The sequence below is a fragment of the Oryzias latipes genome, chromosome 2 (assembly GCF_002234675.1).
Source record: "Oryzias latipes chromosome 2, ASM223467v1".
In the NCBI taxonomy this organism is placed as follows: Eukaryota; Metazoa; Chordata; class Actinopteri; order Beloniformes; family Adrianichthyidae; genus Oryzias; species Oryzias latipes.
This window is the reverse complement of record NC_019860.2, coordinates 1,813,491-1,823,781: the sequence shown is the minus strand read 5'-3', so window position 1 is coordinate 1,823,781 and position 10,291 is coordinate 1,813,491.

The window sequence follows — 10,291 nt, the reverse complement described above, 5'->3', positions numbered from 1 at the left end:
AGAGCAGCACAGCTGGTCTTTGACAAACTGCAGCTCCTAAACCTGAATCCAGAACAAAGAGTTGAGTTTAAAGACAAAGTTCATGTTTTTCATTTCAAAGTCCAAATATGTGAAGCAACAGCAGCAGATCAGAAGAGTCCAGCAGAAGAAGAGAAGAAAAACATTCAGGAACATTCAGGACAACATGCAGCTGCTTCAGGAAAGAAGTCCAGATGTGGCGTAAATGGCGTATACTTATTTAGCGCTTTTCCACCTACAAGGCCCAAATCGCTTTTAACCTATTCACCCATGCACACACACATTCACACACTCTGCTGCTGAACACTGGTGCCAACCAGAGGCAAGGTGGGGTTCAGTGTCTTACCCATGGACACAATGACTCATGGGTGTGCAAGGCGGGAATCGAACCTGCAATCTTACAATCATGGGTCGACCACCCTACTGCTGCATTACGGCCTCCCCATGTGAGAAAGTCAAACATCAGCCTGTGGCTGCATCCAAACCAACTGATGTTTCTGCAGCAACAGCAGAAAAAGTCCACTTCCTCTTTCTGCTCAGCTCTACTCCAAACAGCACTGAATCATGGGAGAATTTCAGCAGCAGGATGCTGGAAAGTCTTCATCCCAGTTTTCAGGAGATGATCTTCCAGTCCTTCTCTGCTGCAGCCCTTCAAGCAGAGACTTTCAGATCCAACAGATCAAAGCAGAGAGAAGAAGGAAGTGATGAGGAAGAGTCACCAGCAAATGTTGGACATTGATCCCTGATCAAGCATGACTTCAGCTCTGAATGAAGAGTCAGAAGCTGCTGGGAGCTTTGATGGATGATGTGATGATGTTTGTGGATGAAAAGGTGAGGATGTTTGTGGAGGATGTGTCTGTCAGAGCAGCATCCAGCTGCAGCAGGACTCTGTCACTGTCTGCTCACAAACATCAGCCGCTGGACTCTCAGCTGCATCTGCTGAAACACAGCAGCAGGACTCAGAGTGCATGTGAGCGTGCACGGCTGCTTCTTCTGCACAGGCTTTAAAGGAGTCTGTTGGAGCAAAGACACAAAGAAGAGCTGATGGCTGCAAGCAGAACTTTGTGGAGCACAAATGTCAGCAGACAGCTTTGAAACAAGCAGCTGCAGGAAGACAAGAAGAAGTTGTTCTGCAGAACTTTGAAGAGAACAAGCAGCTGCAGGAAGATGCTGCAGCAGATCAGAATCTGGACATTTCTGCTCACTGTGGGTCAACACAACTTTGTCATCATATTAATCTGAACACAACTGAAACATGGAGTCTGACCTCAGAGTCTGCAGTCTGCAGTCTGGACTCTCCAGAAAACCACACAGATGACGAACTCCTGAATCCTGCAGGTTCTGGTTCACGCTCAGGTCCAGTTCTGTCAGATTGGACGGGTTTTTCTTCAGAGCTGAGACCAGAACTTTACAGCTGATCTTTGACAAACTGCAGTTCTGCAATCTGCGATCAGACAGAAAAGTATGTTCAGGAGCAGTGATGCAGCTGGAGGTCCAGGAACTTGGTCCATTCAGTCAGGTGGGACCCGCCGTGATGACAGACTGACAGATGATAATTTCAGGTGAAATTTTGGGCTAAAAAATAGTTATGACCTTTAAATTAAAAATGTAACACAATTAAATGAACAAAGAAAGTTCAAACCTCCTGCAGATATTTTTGAGGATGAAGATTCAACAAAACATATTTGCTGATTCATGAAAACTTTTAATTGAGACATTGAAGAATTTACAGTTGTAAAATGAAGTTTCATCTAAATTAAGGAACCACAATCTGAACTAGTTCAAATAGTTAACTGTACATTTGACAGTTAACTGTCTTGTTGTCCGGTCCAACAAGACAGATTTTCAAATATGATTAAAATGAATAAAGTTTGGCCTCAATTACAAAAGGGGTTTATTCAGACATACCTCTGGTTTGTCTGAAGATTAATAACCCTGACTATTGTGTCAACCTGCTGCTATGATGACCGTATTTGTATACTCTCTGTACACTGGAGGGGCACGAGAAAAAACGACTCTCAGCTGCAGAGGATGCTAACAGGTGAACAGGTAGAGTGGAAAAGCAGGTAGAGAGGCGGGGGAGGGGCTTTGATTTAAAAATCTGTCAAAGATGGAAACACGGGTGTCAGATTTAGACGCAGCTTTCACTGCAGGAGTTGACGCAGATAATTTCTGTGGGATGATTCTATGAACTCAAACATTTACTTACTTTGTTTTATATTTACATCATGACACAATATGTCAAAACATTGCTGTTTAGTTTTCTTTAAATAACTTCTTTTTTCATGTATTTTACTTTTCAAGTTGTAAATGTATAAAGTAAAATATTTTGTTAAAAAACATTGTTAAATGATAAGGAAATAAAAAACTTTATGTTCATAACTATGCAGATGATACTCAGATCTATGTGTTACTGACAACAGGTGAATATGGGCCGGTGGATTCACTCAGCCACTGCCTCCAACAGATCAGCACGTGGATGCAGAACAACTTTCTCCAGTTAAACTCAAACAAGACCGGAGTTATTACTTTTGGCCCACAGAAACAAAGAGAAAGTGTCAGCAGCTACCTTCATTCTCTGTCTCTTGGTTTGAAATTTGGTTTGAAATGGTTTATTTCAAGCAATCAAATAGGAGTAATACACACAAAAGCAATATAATCATCAGTTATACATTCATACAGTAACTAATCAAACTTAGGATAATTAGACATAATTAATAAAAATTGCTTGAAGACAGAAGACAGAATCAGACAGAATTAAGAATCATAAGGTATCAATAAAGCACGTGCCAAAGATGAAATTACTTAAGTACTACGTCAAAAATAACTTTAGAAATCAACATGGCAAATGCAGCATTTGAAATATATGCAAATTATGTTACTTTTAAAAGTCATTCATATGCTTTAAAACATAATACTATACCAGTAAAATAGACACAACACTGTTTCAGGAGTTATCATAGCAAAATTTCATCAAGTATCAAAAGTTAAAAACATGTGCAAAATTATGCTACATTAGGAAAGATTTTTGAATCATTTTATCAATTTTAGGAGCTAGTGAAGTAATATCATCAAAAGTCAATCAATTTAACAATTTTCAATAAGTGATTAATCATTTGTTTTACTTTTTTAAATTTTTTTTTTTTTTTTTTTTTTTTAATAATAAGGTAATGCTGAAAGGAAAAAAATAAAAAGGGTCCACAATCTGTCGATTGTCCAAGGTTGGTATTTCTTCTTTTACTGATAACAGCTGATCTTCTGGGTTCAAAACAGTTAATAGTTCTCTTCGATGTTATGACTGCAGACATTAGATTCAGGTCCATATCCTTCTTCAGCTGATATCAGCGACGGTGAAAGTTGAGGTCAAATTGTCTGCAGGTCAGAACTCTCTGCTGTTATTCAGGTGACGTCAGACTTATGGAGAAAGTGAAGATTCCAGGTGTCATATTTCTTGAAATTATTTGGCTCTTTGATTTATTACTCCACGTTGATTCAGACGACCGTGATCAAACACTTCTCAAAGTCCTTCATGGTGTTCACAACCATAACCTTGGTGCGGTCCTCTGGACCGAGCGGTTTGACATAAATCCTGCAGCCTTTAACCCAAGTGTTCTCAATCTGCTTACGCTTCCTGAGAAGCCGTGCATGTTTTGAGATTTCAGCATTCCTCCTGGTCAGATGGTCGTTCAGATAAGCAGCCGAACCTTTCAGGTTTTTGCGTTGATTCATCAGAGCTAGCTTGTGTTTGTGATTCACAAACCTGATGAGGATCGCTGGTTTATCCGTCTCCTTTCTCCTGGGGAGCAGGTGGCAGGTCTCGATGGTATTGAGATCCAGGGAAATCCCTTTAGATGTGAGAAATGAATGTATTTGCTGCTCCAGCGACGCGTCGATCTCCGTATTAGCAGCGCTAGCTCCAGCTGAATTCAGCTTCGCTCGAGGCTTGATTGGTACTCCAGTGAGAATGACATTATTCATCCTTACTTGCTGTTCCACATCGTCCAGTCTTTTCTCCAGAATCTCGACCCGGTTTTCTCCCTGCTCGTTTTGAGCCCGAAATCTTCGGAACTCTTCCATCATCTCCCATAGTGGCGTTAGTTTAGCCGACACTTGATCCATAAAACTTTTCAGCGTTTCTTGAATAATGTCAAGAGATTTTTTGAGCTCTTCATATTCCTGGGGTTTCTTCGGGGGCATGGTCAGCTCTCTTTTTGGAGAAAATCAACTTCTTAAGTAATTTGAAGATAGTATCCGCAGAGAGCCGCGACCACGCGTCCTGCCTTAACCCCGGAACCGGAAACTTCTCTTAAACCCTCAAATCAAGTCAGAAATCTAGGGGTAATCATGGACTCTGACCTGAACTTTAACAGCCATATCAAGTCAGTAACATCAGCAGCATTTTACCATCTGAAAAACATTGCCAAAATCAAAAACATAGTGTCAAAGCCAGACCTGGAGATACTTATTCATGCATTTGTCTCCAGTAAGTTAGACTACTGTAACGGCCTGCTCACCGGCCTCTCCAAACGAGCTGTAAAACAGCTTCAGTACATCCAGATTGCTGCTGCTCGAGTGTTGATCAGAACCAGGAAGTATGATCACATTAGTCCTGTGCTCAGGTCTCTGCACTGGCTCCCTGTACCACAAAGAATAGACTTCAAAGCTGCTCTCCAAGTCTGTACAAGTCTCTCCATGGCCGAGCACCAAAGTACATCTCTGACATGTTAGTGCCATGTTCAAGAAGTTGCCTTCTTGAACATAAAAAATTGGGTTGAATAAATTTAACTCAATTACTTGTTACCAATTAATGTACTTCACTTTTTCGTCAGAAAAGTTACTTCAATGTCTTTCTTATGTCTATCCAACTCAATATTTTTTTATACAACACAAATTTACACATTTATCTAACTAAATGTCATATTACTCCAATTCAATTAAATGTTTTTCCATCTTAATTTATTGTACTTCTTGAACTCTCATATGTCTAAGTTCTAGCCTGCAGATATTCTCATTTTTATAACAATGAAATGAATGAAACAATATGGATTTGCAATATGAAACTCAATGTCTCGTACATTTTCTCTGACCTTAATGTTGCAAAACTAACCAGTAGGGGTGCTAAATAAAGTCATCCTCCTCTCCCTCCCTCTCACTCATGGTGCAGAAATAATTCAACACAACAGGACAAAATAACACACAGTACACAATAAAACAGCTGTACACAGCTGTTTTACTATACACAATACACAGTAAAACAGCTAAACAACTAAACACATTTGGTCAAAAACTCACATTTAAACCCAAATTCATCCAGACAAGCAAAGGGAATGGTATCCCACAAAACCCTTGCAGTGACGATCTAAAAGCAGCACCAAAGTTACATCTACTTAATTGAACTAATTTGAATGAAAGTAAAATAACTGTCTGAAAACTACGTGTTATTTTAAGCTGACCTAACTAAAAAAAATGATTTATCTTAACTGAAGTAAATAATTAAGTTAGATCAAAGTTAAAATGTTTCTTTATAACATCCAAACGTGGTCTTATCACCCTCTCATGGTGGAAAAAGTATTATCTGAGCTTCTTTATCCACTAAATCATCTTCAAATGGACACGCCATGCTGCTTCACCTCTCTGTAAACAAACTAACCTTCAACTAAACCTGCTCCAGACCAGGTTATGTTCAGAGCATGAGTTGCTATGGCAACTTGACCTACCCTGAAACATACCTCCATATTTGGAACCGAAAGCTGAGGTTATCCACTTCCTTAGACTCAAACTTACTGCGGTAACTAGCACAAGCTGCTTTCTGGAATACCCCCCAGGTGAGTTAACAGCAGATCACTACATCTTCCACCAGGGAGCACTATATGGACAATAGAATGAGCTCTGGAACACAAACTGGAAACTTGATCTAAGCTAAAGGTTTGAATCACCAGCAGTTTCAGTCCTTTTTGTAGGAGACAGATTCAGAGTTCACTGACATTCCTAATCTTACACAGATGTTTTGTAGAGAACAAATGGAAGCTTTTCAACGGATTATTAACATAAAACAATAGGAATCGAGTGGCGATTGTCTGTGAACCATATTTTGTTCTTTTTTTCTTCCCATGCCTGAGTTTCACTCTTCACATAAAGGCTCTGACAAGCTCCTTCTCATTTCTAATAAAAATATCACATGATTTGCGCAAACCTGATATACGTGAGTGAAAGAAACAAAACAAACGGAGCCTCAGAGTCACAGCAAATGAAGTCAGCAGCAGTATGCGGTAATGTGGGAGTGTGTGTGTGTGTGTGTGTTCGGTCATCATTATGTGGTCATGTCAGTCTGGACTCTCCAGAAAACCACACAGATGAAATCCTGAGTCACGCAGGTTCTTGCAGAAAATTGAATCGACAATTGTAAATCATGTTTCAGAGAATCAGAGTTTCCGTATGCAGTATGTTTTGACAAAGTTCCAATCATTTGGAGCAGCAAAACGAAAAGACATAATTCTGGCTCCAATGCCAGCAAAAAATAAAAACCCTCCGAGCCAAATACAAGGAGTTAAAGACTGGAACAAACGAAGTGGCCATCAACGTATCACCTGTCCATTTTACGAAGAGCTGGACCGCATTTTGGGGATAAGCCCAGCGTTCAGCCACTAGAACTGTTGGACAGCTGCTTTGGCCAAGAGGAGCCTGAGGAGGAGAGTCCAGGTCCTGCAGCGACTCCGCACCCACATGTTTCTCTGTGCCGACGTTGCTAACACTGCTCCACAAAATGCCATGGCCAACAACCTTGCTATCCTCCTTTTTAATTTTACTTCTTAAAAGGAGAAGATTGTTATTGTGCTGGATCCTTTGAGAAAATAAATGTAATAATGCAAAAAGAGCTCCGCTGTTGACAACACTGTTGTTGACATCCATTGTTAACGTTAAACAATGAGGGACGTCGTTCCCCGTTGAGTACTCTTCTGTGCATGCGGGTCACTTCTGGGTCATTTCACGGTCACACAGGATATCACAAAATTTCACATTTAATTAGAACTGTGAACAGCCTTGCAAAAAAATCTAATTTTTTCAAAAAATTGGAATTGAGCATTAAGCCCTGCAGTGTGAATGTAGTCTGTCCCAGCTAGTTATCTGTGTATTAAAGTCCTGACACGACAGCTGGACATGCAAATATCACATGAATTGTGCACATCTTATAGATGTGAATACCTCTATGAAAAAATAATTAAGAATCACAGTGAGTGCAGTCAGCAGCAGCATACGGTAATGTGGGAATGGGGGGGCAGTCATCTTTCTGCAGTCATCATTCAGTCATCTGTTGTCATCATATTGATCTGAACAAAACTGAAACATGGAGTCTGACCTCAGAGTCTGCAGTCTGCAGTCTGGACTCTCCAGAAAACCACAGAGATGACGAACTCCTGAATCCTGCAGGTTGTTCACGCTGAGGTCCAGTTCTGTCAGATTAGACGAGTTTTTCTTCAGAGCTGAGACCAGATCTTCACAGCTGATCTTTGACAAACTGCAGCTCTCCAACCTGCAATCAGACAGAAAAGTGTGTTCAGGAGCAGTGATGCAGCTGGACGTGCAGGAACTTGGTCCATTCAGTCAGGTGGGAACCGCCCTGATGAGACACTGACAGATGACAATGTCAGGTGAAATATTGGGCTGAAAAACCGCAATGAAAAATGCATTATGTTTGGGGGTGGGGCTGTTTAGGAATTTCTTTTGGACTTTTACCCAAAGACTTGAAGGTAAATGAAAATACAAAAGATTTTAAATGACTTTAAATGAAGTGGAACTGACAATTGTTAAATTAATTTTCATTTAAATCATGGAAGCAAAAAACACAACAATTTAAAATCTAATTGAGTTTGCTTCGATTTAAAGCTTTGATTTCAAAAATATCAGATTAAATTGTATTGGAAATACTTTATATAAACTTGTATTTCTTCATCTTTATTCCTACATTGTAAATGCATTTTCAAATGACATCATCACATTGTCAAGTGAATTATACATTATGAATTTGATGTCATTTTTAATTATGGGTAAAAATAAACTTTCATTGGAACATCTTGATTACATTTTAATGCATCCAACACAAAATCAAGTGAACAAAGTTTAAATCCGCTGCAGATATTTTACAGAGGATGAATATTCAAGAAAAAAAAGTTACTGATTCATGAAAACTTTTAAAAGAGACATTGAAGAATTTTCAGACAGAAAAGCTAAATTAGACAGAATCCTAGACAGAAAACCCTCCTCTGTGTTAAAGAGAAATACACAATGAGTCCAGATTGAAAAAAAAACTGGGATTACCAGTTTGGCCCTGAAAAACTCACAACCAGGACTGCTGCTGAACTAGTTTAGATAGTTAATGGCACATTTGATGAGAGAGAAATGACAGAAAAAAGCAATATTTAAGTGCAGAATCCCAAAGTGAAGTTTCATCGTTGCAGAGGAGAATATAATGATACATTAAAAAATAAAACAATAAACAGTGGATCCTCTCCCGTCTAGCTGAGACTTTGAGGGCTGCAGCTCCACAAAGTTGTGTCCTGCACATCTGTTTCTCATCCAGTAATTATGAAAAACAGCACATTTCTTTGTCTTCTGCTGCAGCTACGCGTATTTCTGCATTACCTTTTCACCAGTACAGAGTTTCCTCGTTTATTGCAGAAGTTACGTTCTAAAAATAACCGTGATCAGTGAAATTCACAGAGATTGATTACATGTTTATGGCAGTAAAACTCCTCACTCCACAAATACACTTTTACATAACAATTTTAAACTTTTATCTTGTTTAAATTCTCAAACATTCATAGAAATTAAGTCCAGATCAGGATCACAGATTTCTGATCTGAAGTGCCCCGCCTTTCTGTACAGGAGTCACTGGACGGACTGAGGAGATTGATTGACAAGGTCTCCAGCCAATCAGGACACAGAACAGGGTGCACTGTTTAAAAAAAGTAGCATGATCGCTCTAAAAGAAAGAGCTAAACCCGGAAAGATGAACTGCGACATAGATAGGAAAGACTGTCCTCTGTTCTGATTCACAGAGATTTTGAGAGGGTTTCAGGTTGGAGCACAGATTGCAGACGGGGGGGAAGTAAAATGTCACGTTCTATGCGGGTCTTGATCTTGTTGCCAGATAAAAATAAAAAACATGGGTCTCTGATATTGTTCACTGGACCGGACCAAAAATGGAGGCGGGCCGGATCCAGCGCACAGGCCATAGTTTGCCCACCCCTGATTTAGAGTGACCATTTAACCTATGAAGCATGTTTTTGGATGGTTGGAGGAAGCAGGAGTCCCCAGAGAAAACCCACACATGCACAGGGAGAACATGCAAACTCCACACGGAAAGGTGATGACGTTGATGTTCTGGTTCATGTCCCCCAGCTGGGGGCCTTCTTGCTGTGAGGCAAGAGCACTAACCACTGTTCCACCCTGCAGCCCAAAGGAGAAGTTCTGAAGAGCTTTTTTTTTATTTGACCAGGATTTATCATTTAAGGCTCACATATCTTGTATAAAACTGATTTTTTTTTCAACTGCAGAATATAACTAAAATCAGAAATATATGATCTAAAAGTGATGCTAAATCATTCAAACTCACCTATGCATTTTTTACGTCTAGGATAGATTACTGTAACTCTTTGTTGGCAGCGTGTCCCAAGAGTTCCTTAAGAAGTCTCCAGCTTGTTCAGAATGCAGCAGCTAGATTGTTAGCAGGAACTAACAAAGGGGGTCACATCACTCCTGTTAAAAATACTAGTTGTCATCCAGCACCACCAGCAGGCCACACCCACTATAAGCTCAATAGTGAGCACCTGTGAGACTCAGCCAGGAACTTACTTAACTCAGCCAGTCTGCATTCCCTACCCCCTCCAACCTCTACCAGGAGAAAAAGCAATCCCAGCCAAATACCTACCGCCAATCAGTCCATGTCCAGCTAAGTGGCTGTATCATAGACGTATGTTTTATTATTATCTTCAACCAACAATGGATGATGTATCATTGTATTCATTTGTTTTTGCATTTAATTACAGGCCAAATCATCCACAACTCATTAGCTCAACTCAAATGAATAAGATGCCTGTGGAGTTTTGGGAGTTCAGTGTTTGAATGTGCACCCCACCAAAGATGTTCGATGACCCACACCAACTAAACAGTTTTTTTCAACTCCTGTGTTAGTTTTGCTCCATTGGCTCCCAGTTGATTCTAGAATCAAGTTCAAGATCCTCCTGTTAACCTATAAGGCCTTACATGGAATGGC